The following is a 21,532-nucleotide window of genomic DNA, read 5'->3' on the forward strand; positions in this document are numbered from 1 at the left end:
AAGGAGGCTGGAATGAGTATAGTATGAAGAAAATGATGCTTCTGCCTCTTCACTTAGTGCTTCCATGCCACAACTTTATGTTTCTACCATTGTGCTTCTACTATTTTGCTAGTTCATCTTTCTTTTTTATTGTTCCATGTGAATGTGCATTTATACATTATTTGTTATTTATGAAGTACATTTTCTTATTTAAAAACATGTAACAAAAATGGGGAGGGCTTTGAGGGGCCAGAACGGATTAATAGCATCACAGTGGGCAAATTTGCTTTGATATTAGAGCGTTTTGAGTTAAGAGCTTGGTCACAGACTGAATTAAACTCTTAACTCAAGGTATCACTGTGTATTGGACTCTGTTCAGACTTAGTTGTACTTAGACTGGATTTATTGAAATCCGTAAAGCCTGGGTGAATCACCAGTGACAAGAATTTACTAATTTTCATAAGTTTATAGCCCTATAGCCCAAAAAAACCCACAAGAACCTAGTGATTCCAGCCATGAAAGCCTTTGACAATACATTTTCATAAGTTTTCTTTTTTAAGTGTAACTGAATTTTGATCCAGCTTGTTATGACAACAAGCTGTATAATATTAAAAAGTTATATATTCACCATCCCAATTATCTTCATCCAGTGCTCAACATTTTGTTCAATTCCACCAAGCCGGGTTGTTCCTTCGGTGGGTTAACATTTTTCATAAATGTGAAACACTTATCAGAGTTGTTAAGAAAACATGAATACATACTTGGAAAACTGACTTTTCAGTGCTTATTAACCTGGATAGCTAAATGAAAACAAACAAATGGACTTTATAATCTCAATCAAATGGATTTTATAATCTGCCACGTCCAGAGGGGTCACCAAAGTGTAGCCAAAAAAGAAAAATGAACTTTGGAACATGGAATGTGTGGACACTCTTAGACAACACAGACAGTGAACATCTGAACTCAGGACTGATATTATTGCAAGGGAGCTGGGACACTTTAACATCAACATAGCAGCACTTCAAGAGATCTGGAGAGCAGGAGAGGGATAGCTGAAGGAAGAAAAAGGAGGCTACACCTTCTTCTGTAGGGGACTGCCTGAAGAAGAACAAAGAATACACCGAGTCGGCTTCGCCATCAGAAATGACCTGGTGAAGCACATGTCTGAAGCACCCATAGGCATTAACGAACGACTCTCAACCCTCCAAGAAAGTAAGATAAGGTGAAAAATGAACACCCGAGCCCTTCAAATGAGCCCTTCTCCAAACAACACTCAAGGATTCTCTACCCATGGAACATCCTGAAAATTTTAAGGAACATTGGAATAAATTGAAGATCTCTATCATCACAGCCTTAGAAAAAACCATTGGATACCAAACTAAGAAACATCAAGACTGATTTGATGAATATGATAAGGAGATCCAACTGCTAATTAGTAAGATAAGGAAAGCTTTCCAAATATGGCAGAGAGACAGCAACTGTGCTGCTAAGAACATCTGATGGACAGAAAAGGCTGAAAAATCCAACACTGTGCAAATGTCCATGATGCTCAGGATTTTTTTTTAAAGCCACAGAGGTCATCTACAGATCAAGAAATCATGGCATACACCTCCCCCCCCCCCCCATGCTCATCAGATGGAACAAAAAAATCAATTACATTAAGTTGGAAAGAGCACTACCATAACCTCCTGAACCACAGCTCCAATGTGGCTGAAGAGGTTGTTTCACAAATCCCGCATCAACAAACCAGGGATGAGCGCAGCAATGCCTAGTTTGGAGGAAGTCAGCAACACCATCAACCAACAAAGAAATAACAAAGCCAGCGGACCTGATGGGATCCCTGCTAAAGTCTTTAAAGAGGGTGAACCTGAGCTGACACAACAACTCCACCAGCTCATTGGAAAAGTGGTGTTGACACAGAAAATCCCATCAGACTTCAAAGATGCCATCATATCACCCTTTTCAAAAAGGGAGGAAAAAACAGACTGTGGAAACCTTGAGGCAACTTCCTTCTAACCTATGCTGGGAAAATCCTTGCAAGAATCCTTGCAAACTGTCTTCTACCTGTCTCAGAAAACAGCCTCCCAGAATGGCTTCTTCTCTTTCAGAGGAACAATGGACATAATCTTCACTGGATGACAACTTCAACAAAAATACAGGGAACAAAATTAGGCTCTGCACTTGGCATTCATTGATCTTGCAAAGGCAAAAGGAAGGCACGTCAAGCCAACTCTGACCGGAACCACCTTCTACCTGGAAACCAATGTCCTCACTGTGGAAGAACATACGGAACAAGAATAGGGCTCTACAGCCACCTATGTATCCACTTCCAAAACACAACACTTGGAAGGTCATCATACTCAGAGAACGAGGGACCGCCTAAGTAAATAAGGTGATATGCAGTATTTCTACAGAACAGAGTTTTCCAAACTGTGTGTGTGACACATTAGTGTGTCTGCTTCAGTGTGTAGTGCAAATGTAACACTAACTCACTGAGTCTGTGAAATAAGCAATAAATCAGATGGTTTAAAAAAATGTAAATGAAAGGTTTTCATTAAATATGTTGTGTTTCCATATTATTACAATGTATATATGTTATGTGTCCATATCTCTTATAAGGGATTGGTTTAACCTCTGGTTTACTAGTAAAGCTGGATTACTGTGTTGCAAAGTGATACATGACTAAAAAAAGTGTGTCAACAATATGAAATGTTTGGAAAGTTCTGCTGTAGAAACTAGGTACTTCTAATTGCTAAATCTTGGAGATGTGGACAACCCCAGTAGGTCCTAATACAACTTCTAATTCAGCAAGGCAATTCAGAAAAAATGGTCTGCGCTACAGCCATTCTTACAATATGCACGTGTTTGAAAATCCGTTAAAGGAAATCTTGAAACCTTGAAGGATCAAGGACCTATCTTTCCCTCGATAGTTTGTTGCGTTGTTTAATCACTGTAATAGGGGATTTTCCAATATTTGCTTCTCTAGCTTAAACTTATTCTTTTCTCCTCAGTGACCAGAGAACTAAATGAACAGCTGTGATCCTTCTTTCTGTCGTAGTTTAAATATTTGCAGAATGTCCCTATACCCCCACCCCATTGTTGCTAAGCATACTTGGTTCCTACAGGCATTTTATTCTTTAGTTCAGTGTAGTATTTTAATTGGTTGCCCCCTATTTTGTGTGCCTGATATTGATGGCTCGTTCTTACATATCAATAATGTTGACATCTGTACTTGTTGAAATAATATATACCAGCTATGGTAAAAAATGCAGCCCTCCACATATTGTTTGACTGCATCTGTGCATCTTCGACTGTCGGTGCTGAGGAATGTTGAGACCTGCAATCAAATTAGAGAGGGCTGCCTTTTGTCCACCCCAATTATATGTGAACAAGGAGGAGTTATCAGCAGATCTATTAATGCAGATCAGTGTCTTAATTCTAAATTCAGAGCAGGGAAAAGCAGGGACTGTGAAGCAGTCTTATCGGAGAAAGATACAGAAAAAAGAGAGTGGAGAAGGAATAGAATAGTGTGGTTGGAGCACCCCATAATGCCACTTCATCTCTTCTTTTTTGAAGTTTAGGGGGAATCCTGAATCTCAATAAACAAAACTGGGACAACACCATCCTGTATCCAAGAGGGAAATAGTTGCTAGGTTGGAAGGGGTGATTGTGGTGCAATATTTGCAGCAGTGGAGAAAAACTTTGGGTAAGAAACATGTAATGGAATATTCTGTAGAAGGGTCCGGATCACTTTTCACACTACGGCACTGAGTTTGATTTGGTCATGCTTATCACTTTACTTCATAATTTTGCATACTGCAGCTGCATTTGCATTGGACAAATAATGTCGTATGATACTGCTTTAACTGTCATGGCTCAGTGCTATGGAATCCCGAGAGTTTTACAAGATCTGCCCAAGAGTGCTGGTGTTTTCTGAACTACAACTCCCAAACTGAACGTTGGCAATTAAAGTAGTTTCAAATTGCATTAATTCAAACGGTTTGGCCCCTGCCTATCTTCGTGACCTCACCCCCCCCCCCCCCCCATGTACCTGTGCAAGCATTAAGATCTGCCGGGGAGACCTCCTTGCAAGTCCCACCACCATCACAAGCACAATTGGTCGGGACAAGAGAGAGGATATTCTCGGTGGTGACCCCCCCCCCCACTTTGGAACGCCCTCCCCAGGGAGATTAGGCAGGCCCCCACCCTGTCCTGCTTCCAGAGGGAGTTGAAGACTTGGATGTTTAGACAAGCCTTTGAAAATGTCTAGCTCAATGGTTCACAATTATGATACAGCACAACACTTTCATCCCATGACCTTGTTCCTTAGCTACAACTTGCACTATCCCTTTCCTTTCTTCTTGTTCACAGTTGGCTATGTTTTTACAACAGTCAACACTACAGGTTATTGGGCACTGTTTTGAGTTCAAATTATTGTTTTATATACTACTGGATTATCTTGTATTGTATTGTATTGTGTGTTTGTTTTGTTTTATGAGTTGTTTTCGGCACTTTGTGCCATGTGTAGGCCTCCTCGAGTACCTTTCGGGGAAATGGAAGCAGGGTTGTTGTTGTTGTTGTTGTTGTTGTTGTTGTTGTTGTTGTTATTCACCAGCGTAGATGCAGTGAAACTTAATATTTGTAATTTCTCCAGCTTCTACATTGGGTTAAGCCTACTCCCTCATCTCAGTGTACTTTCGGTCCTTGACAATTACAGAAGCTTTTCCTAGCTAGCTATCTCTTTTTGCAAAATGGTTGCTAGTTCTCTTACTGTCTTTTCAATAGGAGTGTTCAGTGTCTTGAATGAATATCTTACTTTATTTTTTTAAGTCACATATCCTATACAAGATGCTGTGTAGCCCTCTACAGATTAAACAAAAGTTTTCTATAGCTTAAATACCAAGTATTTACTTTGTTTCCTTAAATATATTTCCACATCAGAAAAAGTCTGGATAGGCACTCATTTTCTTTTCTGTATTAATGGGCCACACCAGTTTTCCATGAATCCTTGAAGGTAATAATTAGTGCTGTGTTTTGCTTTCTCAGTTCTTTAGGATGTTCCTTGACTGAATGCACACAATTTGGGTACAGCTATTTTTAACAATAACTTGCAGATTATCCAATTTGAACCACAGAAACCAAGCTGTGAAGTGCGGAGCATCTGTGTCTTCAATTGAATTCCTGCACAATTTACTACATGATCAAACTGAATAAAAATTTGTTTTTCAGGAAGTCTTGTGACTAAATTCCTTTTTACTACAGTGGAGAAAACTGTATTGCCTTGAGGGGTTTTTTTGTACTAAATATAAGCTTTTTAGGAGCACTGAATAGTATTTGTTTTCGACAACAGATGGCATGCAGCACTTGTTGGATATATTGAATTGCAGGGTAAGGTTATTGTACACAACCATGTTAATATTGCCCCCCACCCCACCCCCGGTCCCCATATTCAAAAGCTGTAAAACAAGCAAGCATGTAGCTGAATCCACAAATAGATCATTGGCTGGCTGTCTATTTGTAAAGTATCTTTGCTTCTAGTGTCTTTAAGATTCAACAGCTGCTAATGGATGATATAGTTCAGTGTCTTCACTCAATAACAAACAAATGAGCAGCATCCCCGTTTTTTTCATCGAGAAGTAGGCAACCTCTTGTTGTTTTGGAAAGTACTGTAAACAACCTTTTCTAGCTAAAGTGGTCCTTCCAGATCCATGGGAGTTCAACTCCGGGACCCCCCGTGGATGCCAGAAAACCCCCAGATGATCATGTGTCAAATTAATAAGTGACAGCAATATTCCTGCAGACATTTCTGTGTTCATGAATTTTATGTATAGATGTGATGATCCACCATCAGTAGAAATCTCAAGTCTGGAGAGACCTCTCAACCCTTCAATGGGATGAGCTATATTACTACACCTCACAGTATTAATGAAAAATAGATATTAGTATTGCATAACTAAAATGCTCAGAAGGCTTGGAAACTACATTTTTATCAGTCCTTTTCTTTTGCTACTGATAAGAATCCATCAATTAATCCATCAGTTAAGTCCTGTTGCACAATTTTCATAGGTCTACAAAATCTTGGCATGGTATCAAATATATTTTCCTAATTTTTTCCTCCATATCTATTCTGGTATACAACTAAGCTAATGCTGATAAGGGACAGAGTCGTATGCTTACCAGAGTGTTTGGCACAGAAATCATGTTTCCCTCCTTCTTCATCTTAAAATTATTCTATATATAGTCTTCAATAAAGCCTGACCTAAAGTCATTTCACACTACAATAATGACACTATGACTACATTTTAATTGCTATGACTCATTCCCACAGAAACCTGGGATTTGCAGTTTAGAGAGTGGTATTTAGGATGCTCAGCTGCCAGTGTGCTTTAGTACCTCCCTAAGCAACAAACCCCAGGTTTCTGTGGGATGGAGCTCATGGCAGTTAAAATGCAGCCCTGGTGTTGTAATTGTATGCAGGCTGTCCCCAAGTTACAAAAAAGGTCCTGTAGGTTTGTTCTTAAGTTGAATTTGTAAGTCAGAACAGGTACATTTTTGAAGTGTAACTCTTGATATTGATATCATAGTATATGTAGCATATGGAAGGGTAAACATCTCTGTGGTGTTTGTTTTGCTGTCTGTGCCCCTGTTCAGAAGATTCAACCTCACTTTCTGTCCCTCTGATAATGGGGTTTTGAAACATTTGGATTGGTGAGAAAGCTTCAGTAGTGATGCCTTCTCCCTATGATAACTCTTTCAGGAGTGAATTTCCCTTCCTAGGGGTAGATTTCTCGCACTTCCTGTTGTCTCACCCCCGTTCCTAACTATGAGTCGTTTGTAAGTCGGATGTTTGTAACTTCAGGACTGACTGTATGAAAGAGCCCCAGGTGGCATTTGGCAATGAGACTACAATCTTTTTTCTATCTCTCGTGCTTTACCAATCCTGACTTTTGGGATGGGTTCCCTTCTAGCTTTCTGATCTCCTTCAGCTTTTCATAGCTCTAACTACTTTTATGATAGTTACTACTAGGAATTCCATAAATGTGAATTTGGCTCCTTGGCTAATATTTAGGTGTACAATTTCCCACCCATATACAAAAACAAAATGTTGGCATCTCCCTTTCTCTCTAAATGTAGCACTGCATTCCTGTATCATTTCATAAGCTTAAAAGAGGAAAGGGTTGTATATGCATGCATGCACTCCTCTGCATGCTGTGAATGGGTTGTTATTACAAAGCACAGGCATAGTGATTAAAATAAGTGCCTTCCTATAGTTTGTGTGATTGTTTTTCCTGCTGTGGCATACTTGTTTTGAAGTATCAGTTCTCTGATGCTGTCACATGAGCGAGATTGCTGTCTTTGTAAACACTATAGGGCCGGCTGGCTCCTTTTGATTGTTTGCTCAGAAAACCGGCTGGGCAACTCCCTTCCAGAAGAGGAAATGGGTTGGTTGATTAATTCAAACTTATCCCAGTTTGTTCATATACAGAAAAGCTATATCCTTAGATGGTGTTGGGGGTGTGGGGAAGTCTTGGACTTGTGCCATAATATATTCAGTATGCTTTCAACAAGTGGGGGATGAGCAAATTATGCTCGATTGCTTACCTATCTCTTTTGATGAAAAGTAGCTGACTTTGATAAAAAGGACTTCCTTGTATACCTGTAAATAAAATTAACCATTTAAATCTAGAAGAGACAGTGACATTTATGCAATATAATTAAAGAACGATTGATGTCCAGCTTGAATTCGCTACAGCTTGTCCAAAGTACTTGGAACTAGAAGTGTTTTCGATTTCAGATTTTGGAATATATGTACAGAACTTAGGTATACAGTGGTTCCTCGGTACTTTGTGGTTCGCTTTTTGTGGACTTGCTGTTTTGCATTTTTTCAATAAATATTAATGTAAAATATTTATCGTGGTATTTTCGCTGTTTTGCGGGTTTTTGCAGTACTTGGTAAAACAACGATCTCGTGCATTGACTGGTTCTCCCACCAAATCAGGCAAATTCATTGCCGGCAAGGTTTGGTTTGATAAATTTCAGAAGCACTATGGACGTAACAACGTTTGTCTGTATGGAGAGGCTGCCTCTGTGGATAAAGCCAGAAATGAGGATTATGTGAACTGTCATTTGGAAGTGGTACCAGAAGTCCAAAAAAAGTACTCAAGGAGGCTTATGTAGTGTATAAGTGTGTGGGGAGGGTTTATAAAGACATAAAATAGTGTATAACTACTGAAATAATGTATAAATATTAAAATAAATATAGCATCCCTTCTTCACAGATTTTCACTTTTCACGGATAGTCCTGAAATGTAACACCTGTGATAAGTGAGGGAACACTGTATGTCCATAATGAGATATTGAAGATGGGACCCAAGTCTAAACACAAATCTCATTGATGTTTCATATATACCTAAAAGCAATTTTTGCAATATTTTAAGTCATGAAACAAAACTTTTGTACATAGAACCATCAGAATGCAATGGTGTCACTATCTCAGCCACATATTTCGACAATTTCAAATTTTAGAATATTTTGGATTTCCAAATAAGGTACACTTGACCTGTACTTAGCAAAATGGGATCCAGTTCTAAAATGTTCAGGTTTTTGGTGCATGCACGTTTAGAGTTTTAAGTTTAGTTTTCAGTTTTCTTTAAATAAAAATAACTTATTTAGTGAACCTAAAAAGAGATGACTTATTCATTTCTTTCCAAGCTGTATCACTAGATATTGAGGAGATCCACAGTGATCTCCTTGAAGTGTTTACAAGTATATATTCTGATTTATAGTACTTTTAAAATTCTACACATTTATGATCTTGAGGAGTTGGGCTAACTTGGAGATGAGCTTATTATTTTCTCATTCAAATAAGGTTTCATTTATTAATACACCCTGGTCAGAAAGAGACCACGTAGATCAACAGTTTGAATCCTTTGCCATGAATCAGGAACCTCTTGACATTCATTCTTGTTTACATCCTCATGGGTGAGGGCCCCCTGGTGGTGCAGTAGGTTAAACTGCTGAGCTACTTACCTTGCTGACCAAAAGGTTGGTGGTTCGAATCTGGGGAGCAGGGTGAGCTTCCACTGTTAGGCCCAGCTTCTGCCAACTAGCAGTTCAAAAACATTCATTTACTTCACTTGTATACCACTTTTCTCAATCCATGGGGGAGGACTCAAAGCGGTTTCCAACATATTCATGGCAAAATTTAATGCCTCACATACATATGAAATCTAACAGAAAATAACAATAACATATAACTATTGATTAGATCATAAAAATGTAACAATATAAAAGCATTAAAATGTGGAGTTAAAAACATATTAATAAAACATTAAAATCACATAAACCAAAAGTCATGATCTAAGACCATTCCAAATATCAAATATCTATTGCACATAACATGCAAATGTGAGAAGATACAAAAGTTATCCACCCCAACTGTTAATAGGAAATAACTTGTAATAGCAGCACAGTACCTCCTAATCCCTGGCAGCTGCTTTGCATGAGCTGTCTGCTATCATAACACAATTAACCATGTGATGACTTCTAAATTAAAACTCCTTGTCTCAAATGGCCCCTTCACCAGAGCTTGATAAAGTTGTTGAACTTTCTCAGCTGTTCATTTATCACCTTTTGAAGGGAAGCGCCTTGACCTAATGCATGGTAGATGCATATAGTACTACCAGAGAACAGTTACTCATGTTGTCCCAGTTCATCTGGATATGTTTATAGCCTGTAACAAGCAATTTTCTTGATTGAGACATGATACACCTTTTCATTTCACTTGTCACTTCTAAGCTGATATACCTAATATTGGGAAGATCATTTAGAAGAAAGTTCATGGTTCGATATTGCTCTGTCCAAGAGATTCTATATGTAAACTGTCTTTGACATAGCATGTTACAGTCCTCCATGATCTATAGACTTTACAGTGATAGGTGTGAGTGCAGCTTCAACAACAGCTAGGCCATTGTGCCATTCTGTAAAATGATACTGCAAGAAAATATTTCTGTGCCTTTTTTCCATTTGTCAAGAAAAGTGTCAAGAAATATGACACAAACATTTATCAACTGCAACTTCTGCTCCTTTTCGAATGCTTGTGTTGTGTACTACGAGGTTTGAGACTGTCCTCACAATGGGCTGTGTTTTTTCCAATCTGAAACAACAGAGTGGGATGGAGCTGGTACTAAATAATTCCCCTTCCACTCTGCGAAGGCTGCGGTTAGGTTTTCTATGCCCCCTTCCACATATGAGAGAGAAATCCTCAAGACAAGAAACTTCAATGAAGTTAAGTTGTAAGTTTTTCGGGCCATATGGCCATGTTCTAGAAGCATTCTCTTCTGATGTTTCACCTGCATCTGTGGCAGGCATCCTCAGAGGTTGTGAGGCCTGAAAAACCTACATCAACCAAGTGATTCCAGCCATGGAAGCCTTCGACAATACATTTAATGAAGTTTTCTGTTCTTCTGCAGCAGAAGACTTACTTATTTGGCTTATGGGCTAACACCCAGCCATTCTTCTATTTATTTATTTATTATTAATGCACTTGTATACCGCTAATATCTCAGCCTAAATCGGCGACTCATTGCGGTTTACAACATTTAAAAAACAATATTCAGTTAAAAGCATAAAACACATATACAGTACAAATTATTGGGCCACCAATAACAATCCTATGCATCTCATAACTGGAATCGTAATCCAAAATTCATCGTCCGTGTATAACCAATCCTTAGTCATCACAATTCGTTACAACGGATTAACCGAATGCTTCTACTAATACCCATGAAGTTAAAAAAAAAGGTAAAGGTTTCCCCTGACATTAAGTCTAGTCATGTCTGCCTCTGGAGGGTGGTGCTCATCTCAGTTTATAACCCGAATAGCCAGCGTTGTCCATAAAACCTCCAAGGTCATGTAGCCAGCATGATTGTATGGAGCACTGTTACCTTCCCACAGAAGCGGAGCCTATTTTTCTCACTGGTTCTTGTGTTTCCAATTGTACCGGTTTTAAGTACATTTTATGAGAGGTTGTTGTCTTACAACAGTGATAGCTATTACAATACTTGTGTATTGTAATAGCTTGCTCCTAGCTTGCTCCTAACCATAGCAAGAATTTAATTACTAAAATTTGGGATGTTTCATCTTCTGTATTTAGACTGCTTGGACAATTAAAGCTATATCAAGTGAAGAATCCTGCTAAGAAACCACCGTACCACCTTGAACACATCGGATGCTGTCTAATTTTGGAAAATAAATAGGGATTGACCTGGTTAGGACTTGAAATTGAAGACCACCTGGAAATATCAGAGCTATCCAGGTAGGACCAGGAAAGAGTCAAGCCTGAACTCTAGGGAGAACAATTGCTACCACTCAAAGTTGGTATTACTCAACTAAATAGACCATGAGTCTGACTCATACGTCTTCTTCTATGTTCTTAGGTCATGATAAGGTTCTGCAGAAACCACTTCTGTAACAAGTAAAGAATAATATTGAGTTTGTGAATTTTCAGTATGTTTTTAAAAGCTGAAGAATTTGACAGATAATGCAGTAGACTTTCCTCTACCCAGAACTTAAGCAACCAGAACTCTTAAACAACTGGCAAAAAATCAAATTGAATTAAAATTAAACCCTTTTTTAGCAGAAATGTAAGTTTAAATTTGATGCACCATGCCATAAGCCAAGACTTTGCACAGCGCATTTGTCTCCTGTTCTCAGCAATTCACAGTTTGTCTTTATTTGTTTTTAATTACTAAGTTTCAATATTTTTAATTTACTATTTATTTACTATATTTATATCCCGCTCTTCTCACCCCAAAGGAAATTCAGAGCAGCTTACATAATTTGGCACAATTTGATGCTGCAATTCAACATATTCAAACAATATAATATATAAGCAATAAACCATTAAAACATATAAATATCATAAAATTTGAAGCATAATACTTAGTTATGCCGTCATCCTTTATGTTGCTACATTATGCCGGATCCATATTGCACTCATTGCATAAACAAGTTTTGACCCTTTTTCTAAAGACTAGGAGAGAGGGGGGAAGTCTGATATCACTGGAGAGGGAGTTCCATAGCTGAAGGTCCATCACTGAGAAGTCCTTGTCTCTCATCCCCACCAATTACGCCTGCGAAGGAGGTGGGACTGAGAGGAGGACCTCTCCAGAAGATCTTAACGCTCTAACAGGTTCATTGGAGAAATAGGTAAATTGGGCCGGAACCATTTAGGGCTTTATAGGCTAAGACCAACACTTTGAATTGTTGTGCTCTGTAGCAGTCTGGCAGCCAGTGGAGCTGATGTGACCAGGGCGGGGGGAGCCTTGTTACTATCAAGTTAAAACAAAGTTTAGGTATGCTGTAGTATGGGGTATAGTATTAGGCCTATTTTTAATAGTACCATATATATACATCAGTATAAGCTGAGTTTTTCAGCCCTTTTTTAAGTCTGAAAAGCCCCCCTCAGTTTATACTTGAGTCAAAGTTATTTATTATTTTACTCTCATTATTATTATTATTATTATTACATTATTTTGCTCTATTATTATTTTATTACATTTATTATTTTACTTTATTATTGTTATTATTACATTTACATTATTATACTCTACTTATTATTATTACATTTATTATTTTCCCCTCTTTATTATTATTGGAAGGATACGTAAGCACATTTACACTGAAGGTTAGAATCATGGTTTGATCAAAGTTGGAAAGTCTTATATTACAGTTTTATGTAAATATTCAAAAAACATTTAACCTAATGTTGCCTCAATTAATGTAATGTTATTTGTATCTATTTTTATTTTGAAATTTTGCTGCATTTTCCACCCTCTGCTTATACTCGAGTCAATATGTTTCCCCAGTTTTTTGTGGTAAAATGAGGTGCCTCAACTTATATTTGGATCAACTTATACTCAAGTATATATGCTAACTGAGACAACCAGAAGAAACTATTTTTTCCCCGGCATTTACCAACCTCCATGAGTGCTGGTTAGCTGACAATCTACTGGATTGTCTTGATGTGTATTGCCCTTGTATGTTGAAAAGTATGAGAGAACACCACAAGAGGGCAGCATTCAAATTTTTGCATCCTGTTCTTCAAGGAGTTCAAGGCATTCTGTGTTTTTTTTTCCATTTTGTCTCAGCAATTGTCGTTTTTAATAGATGACACAAAAAGTTAGGCTGGTATGGCCAAGGATTACTTATAATTGGTAGGAATGAGAACTTTGCATTTCTATAGATATGAATTTTATAGACTCTCTCTTTGAACAATTAAATACAGATTATGCAAAATATATGGGGCCAGGAGTGGTTTAGATTTCAGTTTTGTTTTTGTTTTTTTGTTTCTTAAATTAAATGCTTATATTAGCATATGCATACTATAACAGACTATCAGCAATTATCACAGAATGTGGAGGCTGCTTCTGAGGATGCTTGCCATAGATGCAGGTGAAATGTCAGGAGAGAATGCGTCTAGAACATGGCCATATAGCCAAAAAAAACCTACAACAACCCAGTGATTCCAGCCATGAAAGCCTTCGACAATACAGGAAAATGTTTATTTTGAATTGTTAATATGTGATATGGTTTCAAATAACTTGTCAGGCTTTACTTCTTACAGATGATGGTACTTTTATCTTGAGTTTCTTAAAACAAAGTTCTACACACACAAATCCAAACAGGATCTTTTAAAACTTTTTGACTCCCTCTCACAGCACTCTAACCAACTATAGAGGCCTATTAATTACTACTCTCAAAGAGGTACCTTTAAACCACAAACAGCTCTCAGACCCTTCCTTCTCCCATCAAAACTTCTGTCTTCTTCCCCGCCAAACTCCTAACTGAACTAAATGAACAGCTTCTTCTCTCCCTTTCTGGCTCTGCCCATCTTCAGCTACCGAGCTTTTCCGTCCAATTTCATTAGCCAATTAGAATGCACTTCAGCTGTGAGGCTGCCTGTTTGCACCACCCACCTGTCTCCTTAATTTTTGCAAGCTGGGCCAGTTTTCTTCCTTTTACACCAATTCTATAAGGTAGGCCAATCCGTTACACATACATAATGAAATACCTTAGAGGTGGGACCCAGGTCTAAATATGCTTTTCATGTGTGTTTTATGTATGCCTAATATACATAGCATTGGGCCCCCTGGTGGTGCAGCAGGTTAAACTGCTGAGCTTGCTGACTGAAAGGTTGGCAGCTCGAATCCAGGGAGTAGGATGGGCTCCTGCTGTTAGCCACAGCTTCTACCAACCTAGCAGTTTGAAAACATTCAAATGTGAGTAGATCAATAGGTACCACTCTGGTGGGAAGGTAACAGTATGCAGTCATACTTGCCACGTGACTTAGGAGATGTCTACAGACAACTCCAGCTCTTCAGCTTACAAATGGAGATGAGCACCACCCCCTAGAGTAGGACACGAATAGACTTAATGTCAGGGGAAAACCCTTACCTTGTATACATAACATGGCCATAATTTTTCAGTATATACTATTTTAAATAATGTTGTGCATTAATCAAAGTTTGTAGACACTTGAACTATCACAAAGCAGAGATGTCAGGATCTTTTTGTGTAGCAAATTTGCCATTGTCCCTTTGAGCACAGTAGAAAATTACCTGGTGACAGAAAAGCTTAGAAAAGAAATTAATTTAAAGAAGATAAATGTAGGTTGAAATCGTACAATTCAAACAGGAAAGAGTTGGTGATAGAGTTCAAAACTCTGATTTTGAAATGCAGCACAGTAAAACTGAACTTTTGCAGTGATATAATAAACAAAGGTGAATTGTTTTGTTTTAGATGAGAGAGAAAATTACAACTACTTGTAGACAAACTAAACTTTCTCCTATAGACCTGTTCTGTCAACAGGACATCTTTCTCCATGAGTATGTCGAAGGAAAGTGGATTATAGTCAGCCCTCCATATCTGTGGATTCTGTATCCATGGATTCAACCATCCATTGCTTAAAAATAATAATGAAAAAGTAGAAGTCCAAAAAAACAAATGCTGATTTTGCCATTTTATATATGGGACATCATTTTACTTTGCCATTCCAAACAATAATAATAATAATAATAATAATAGGACTTGACCATTCCAGGAGAGGCTTAGAATGAAACCCCAGCAGATCCCAAGGCCTTGCTGTACTTTCCAGCTATATTTGGTTTGGCTAGGTTTCAGTGCCTGTCTTGTGAAACGATTTAGAGGTTTTTCATCCTGTACTAGCTAAATATTCCGTTGTGTTATCTTTGTGTATAGTAGTAAAATTGCTAGTTATATGATAACCTACTTCCATTGTCTTCCTTCAGTTTGGACTGAGAAGACAAAGAAGTGAAGTTTCGCTGGAATAATATGAGGTGTTTCTAAGACATGAAAGCTGTGGCACTTTAAAAGAGGTCCAGAATTAGGTCACACAGTCCCTAACAGACATTAAGTTTCATGTCAGCATCCACTGAACCAAAGCTATTGAGTTAAGAAGAAAAATGGGTTTTAAAGTTATCTGTTCCTATACAAAAGAGCTGTGATGCTAACCATTTTGTCCAATTTTTCACTTTAGAATTAAAGTGTAAATTCTTGGAGCATCTCAGTATAATATGGAAGACACTGAAGGACTGAAAGGGTTTCTTTGGCTAATAGGAATTGTAACTGAAACATTTAGTTTAGTTTTGTGCCTCCTAAAGAGAAGAAACAATATTGTTGAAGGCTTTTGTGGCCAGAATTACTGGGTTGCTGTGAGTTTTTTGGGCTGAATGGCCATGTTCCAGTAGCATTCTCTCCTGACGTTTCACCTGCATCTGGCTGGCATCTTCAGAGATTCTGTTGACAGTGAGGCAAGTAGAGTGTATATATACCTGTGAAATGTCCAGGGTGGGAAAAAGAACCCTTGTCTGTTTAAAGCAAGTGTGGATGTTTGCAATTAACAAGCTTGATTTTGCATTTGAGTAGCCATGAAGTTTGCAAAGTGAAGATATCTGTATAGAGGTAGCCTGGCCTTTGTTGCCCGGAGGCACCCTCTGTTTGGGAGGTGTTAACTGGCCCTTGATTATTTGTTGTCTGGAGTTCTCCTGCTTCTGAATGGTGTTAATTATTTACCACCTTGCTTTTTAATAATGGTGTCCAGATTTTGTTCATTTTCATGGTTTCCTCCTTTCTGTTGAAATTGTTCATATGCTTGTGGATTTCAGTGACTTCTCTGTGTAGTCTGACATGGTGGTTGTTACAGTGGTCCAAAATTTATGCGTTAAATAAATAAAACTTTATTTATATATCGCCCTATCTCCCCAAGGGACTCAGGACGGTTTCCAACATAGGGCAAAACATTCAATTGCCAAACAGAAAAAATACAACAAAATTAAATATCATAAAACATAAACGTAAATCCTTTTAAAACAGTAACAAAAATTAAAACCCAGTTTCAATTTTACTTCATCCGACAGGATTCAGAATACCAGTGGCCAGAATTACGAAGTGGACATGGTCAGCTATGAAAGAGCTAGGCAAGAGCTAGTACAACAAAGTGTCATAGGGCTGGGGAAGTGGATAAAGTGCAGAGCAGGATCCTAACTGAGCAGGGTCCTAGTGTTCTCGAATAATATTGTGTGTTCAGGTTGGTTTATCATGTGCTTTCCTACAGCGGACTTCTCTGGTTGAATTAGTCTGCAGTGGCTTTCATGTTATTTGTTTGTGCGTTTGGTGGTCCCTATGTAGACTTGTCCATAGCTGTACAGTATACAATAGATTCCTGCAGTGGTTAGAGGATCCCTCTTTTGCTGAACATAGCATTTGTTGAATTTTCTTAGTGGTCTGTAGATTGTTTGTATATTATGTTTCTTCATCAGCTTCCCTATGCGGTCAGTTGTTCTCTTGATGTATGGCACAAACACTTTTCCTCTAGGAGGATCTTTGCCTTTACTCTCGTGGCTTGTTCTTGGTCTGGCAAATCTTCTGATCCCTGCCGTAGTATACCCATTAGCCTGTAGAGCTATTAAAATTAAATTAAAGCCCTGGTAGACTGTTCAAACAGGATCTGTGAACCCCGCCTCCTTCAAGGAGAACTGAACCACCTAAATCAGACTCTGATTGCATAGGGAAGCTGATGAAGGGACAATCATATTTGAATCTGCTGGACAGTTCGTTTGGCTAAGTAGGGTTTATGATCAATCCTCATTTTGCTGTTTCTACTTCTGATGTATCTTTAAAGATCGACAGCTTTAAAGATCGACAGCTATTTTACACCAACAGTTGGAGAATAGTAAGTTTTCATGTTTGTATTGGCTTCAGTTTTGCGATGTTGTCCTATTTGCATTTAAGACATTCAAAGTAAAAAGTCCTTCCAAACCCAAAATATACAAAATCAATACATCTGAGACATAACTTGGCAAGATGGAGTTTGAAAATTTTGACTTTGGCAAGTTTATCATAGCATCTCATTGCTGATAATTACAGGTATCCAGTTTCCAAACATAACATTTGCCCTATTTGGCATGTAATGATTGTACAGTCTTAGAAAAGTTTGGATAATCTTGCCCACATGTTGAGTGTGATGGGAGATAGGATGTTTTTTGCTGCTGCAGTGTAGAAACCAGTTTCATCAGACATGTTGCTTCACTTTTGATATCTGTAGTGTTATCCTTTCACTTCTCAGACAGACTAATCCCTACCTTTTGACACACTATTACAGGGAACGATACCTTTGTAAATTGAGGCATGCTGACCAACATGTACATTCTCCTAGGAGGCAGTTTGCTTCCTCTTGAACCAAGTTCCATGTAAACTGAAAAAAAGATGCCATACTATGGTGGTGGTGTAGGTCAGATGCAGGAGATTTTAAGACACCACAAATGTGATACACAATGAAAATGAGCAAAATCAATATGTGAGAGCTGTTGATATTGAAATGGATATAATTCATTCCGAAGGATTTAATGAGAAGCTGAAAGCTTATAGGAAAAAGTCACCCGAGGCTTGTACATGGCAAGAGGTGTTCAATGTTATGTTATGTCTGAGTTGTATTAAAATGTCAGAATATATTGGGGCAAATAGCTAAAGATTTGCAATTCTGATTTTAGTGATCTGGGGTTGTTGCTTTTTTAATGATGGGAGAACCCAAGGTGATTGGATTGTCAACCCAAACTTACCAAGTTAGAAAGATTTGAAACTGCCATGAACTTTATGATTACAGTTTTCAGAGTGAGTGTAGCTAATCATTGTTCAGCTCTCAATGCCCCTTCTTGTGAGAAAACATAAATTGTGCTGAAGTAATTCCAGAAGTGGTAGTAAATCAGGATAAGGTCGTATTCAAATTCAGTCAGCATATTCCATTGTATCTTTTGTAGCACATTTAAGGCTGGTTATTAAATTACTGGTGCTGTGCCAAATGTGAGTTGATGGAATATGAAAACTGCAGATAACAGTTTCACTAACAGGTACATTAAATTTTAGGTGGCCTGTATAACATTAATGAAGCAATAATACATTTTTAGTGGTGTGTGTGTGTGTGTGTGTGTGCGTGTTACTCAAAATTCTGCCAACTTCTGCCATAGGTGCTTAATGCAATGACCCTATGCTGTTAGGTGCTTATCTTCTTTTTTGAAATTCCATGGTTACCTCTATAGATAGACTCATCACATATCCAGGAAAGCTTCCATATACTCGTAAAATAAATGCATTGTTTCTGCAGTTAGCTTTGAACAATTGTGTATCACTCTCTCTGAATCAGTTGCCATGGAGTAGCCTTGTTGGAGTAAAGCTCCCATTAAGTGCACCAATGAATAAATAACAAAAGACTCCTGGAAGAGTCTGAAGAACACTTTAAAAGTATCTCATATTAAGAAGGGTTTGAGAACTTGTGATATAATCAAGTGGCATATTTTAGAGGTATAACTGTTCTATTCCTGCACAATCGGTCAAGTACAACATTCTTCTCTGCAACTAATTTAATTTTGCTTCCATACAGTAAATGTGAAAGTGCTTCAGGGCGTAACTTAGCCACTTACATTGTGCTGCCTTTCTTTGTGACTTGTATTTGTGCACCCTGACTGAACATGTGCCATGATGGAATTGGCCTGTTGATTTGTGCCATCAAGACAGTTTTGATTTATGGTGACCTTATGAGTGAGAGACCTCTGGGAGACCCTTTGCTAATAGTCCTACCCAGACTCAATGCTTCTTTGTGGAGAATTTCTATGCAGTACAAAGTACTTTTTTTTAATTTTAGAAAAATAGACTCCTTTTGAAAGATTGTATTATGAACACTATTTTCTTTATCTACTGCACTCACCTTCACCCTCATGTACCTATTGGCAATAACTCCCACAGTTTATCATTATCATTGGCCACACCGAGTGCATCTTGATCACAGTTTTAGGGCAAATCATCTGCAGGGTTAAATGTTCTGCACCTGCAGTTTAAACCAAATAGATAATGGGTTTGGAATTAGTAATACATTTCACCTGCCCTTCATATAATACAGGTGTCCCAGAGCTTTCTGTACGTAAGAAAAATTGACAAAGGCATACAATATATATAATACATATTTTAAATATTTCTCATAGCATGGGGATTTGGTTAACCAATTAAAATTGATGAGTAAACCAGGTTTTTTTAACTTATTTTTTGGGGGGGAGGGGTGAGTTGAACCCCCCCCCCCCAGCTACAGCCCTGCCTTCCGATATACATGTAGAGAATATTTTGTAAAAAAATGGTAATTTTTTACAAATGGTTAGAATTTTGTGTAAATAAAGATACGTTGAACTGCAATTTCCCATTTTCAGTATGTATTGTGACTTTTGGTGCACGCTGTAGTATAGCATACATATGATACAGTCAGTTACTGCATTGCACTACAGAGTCCCACCATCTATTACATATTGCTGGGACCAGCATTCCCTGCATTGCCGGTATAAGCAATGTTGTCAAATTTCCCTTTCCTTCCTGTCCATATATTGTTCATGGCGCCCTCCCCTGCTGTTGTACTTCCTATGAAATGAGCTCAAAGGCTTCCACTGTTTCACTTGCATTTACTCATGACTCCATATTCTCTATGCACTTCATTTGTAGCTGTTTGCTTTGCTAGTGGCGAATCTCAATGTAAGATAAAGATTTTGTTGATGTCAATTCTCCTATGTTCAGGGTGACTGAGCTAGTCCCAGAGATCTGAAAGTTGATCATGCCTCTGCTCTGGACCTTGAATGAATGAACCACACTCCTGTTTTCACTCTCTCTTTACACAATTATTTTTTTGCATTGATTGATTGCTTAGGAAAAAATGGTAATTGTGTAACTGAGAACAATTTCACAACTGTGAAGTTGGACTTTGTTAGCATTATATTAGATTTTCACACATTGGTGTGCAAACCTGATCATATCACTGTTCACTAGGGCATTAAGGAAGGAGAGAAAATTCAAGTATTTAAATACTTTCAGTTTCCTTACAACTAGTATAAAATACAGTATATTCCGTTTCTTTATACTAGTCCCTTGTAATACTAAACTAACAAAAAAAACTGAATCCAAGGAACTGATATATATATAGAGGGTGGCGGGAAGTATAAAATATTGTTTACAGTAGTATTTTTTTATTTCTTTTCAGGCAGGCACACACCATCAGATTGCCTGGGAGTACTATGGACTGAAACTTGACAACACTGATCTAATAATGTAAGTGTCCTGGACTTGTTGCCCATCCACCTTCAGATGTTGATGGCTTTTTCGTGTGACGGTCTCCTCAAAGCTGCCCCTCCTTCATTTTTACCTACACACAAAATTCTGGCTTTCCAAGAAGCAAAAGAACATTATTGTTCTCTAGTGTGGTACATTTATCTTCTTTATTTTCTCCTTACAGCTGCTTATGCGCTTTGGTACTTGGCTTGCATTTGATCCTGAAGAATTCCAAGTGACAGGTAATGTAAACATCCTACACTCTCAGCTGTGTAGATAAGAAGAAAGCTGGGAGAAGGCTGTTTACTCTCTCTGTCTTGGAAAGCAGCTGAAAGAAGAAAAAAACATGGGCGATTTTGCAAGCTCTTTCTAGACTCCTGTTCTAAGCTGTATTGAAAATATTATTGTATCTTTTAGAAAACTTTAAAATAAGAAAAAAAAATTGAATGTGCATTTTTAAACAATGTTAAAAAGATAGAGATTTCCCTTTGACATTAAGTCTAGTCGTGTCCGACTCTGGGGAATGGCGGCTGAGGCTGTCCAAAACACCTGGAGGGCCAAAGTAAGCCCATGCCTGCTATAGGCCTTGTAAGACTACAGTTCTCGTGATCACATAGCATTGCACCGTGTAGGTTAAAATGGTGTCAAACCGCATTAATTCTACAATTTTCCTAAATGCTTTCCGAACTGTATGACGCAAAACGTTAAATGTGTCAGCTGCAATTTGTAGGTGTGTCATGCAAACATAATGAGAAATCTCTTGAAATAAATCATATATTTTAAATATACATTAATGAAAGTTTTTCTTGAGATCTGTTGCATCCCTTACATTTCAGTATTAAAATTTGTGTATGTGTCCATATCACTTACAAGGGGTTGGTTGAACCTCTGT

At 38.0% G+C, this 21,532-nt stretch overlaps 1 long non-coding RNA gene across 3 annotated transcripts in view; it reads left to right on the forward strand.

The window, feature by feature from the left end:
* LOC132760725 (uncharacterized) overlaps nucleotides 1-21,532 on the forward strand; it is a 53,044-nt gene that overhangs the window by 30,827 nt on the left and 685 nt on the right. For 2 of the 3 annotated variants that reach the window (XR_009629881.2, XR_010909872.1), the window contains exons 3-4: nucleotides 20,573-20,640; nucleotides 20,825-21,428. This is a non-coding gene — a long non-coding RNA (uncharacterized lncRNA). Of the gene's footprint in view, nucleotides 1-20,572; nucleotides 20,641-20,824; nucleotides 21,429-21,532 lie in introns of those variants that run through there. The other variant, XR_009629882.2, reaches the window with a different exon arrangement.

This window comes from Anolis sagrei, chromosome 1 (assembly GCF_037176765.1).
Source record: "Anolis sagrei isolate rAnoSag1 chromosome 1, rAnoSag1.mat, whole genome shotgun sequence".
Classification (NCBI taxonomy): domain Eukaryota; kingdom Metazoa; phylum Chordata; class Lepidosauria; order Squamata; family Dactyloidae; genus Anolis; species Anolis sagrei.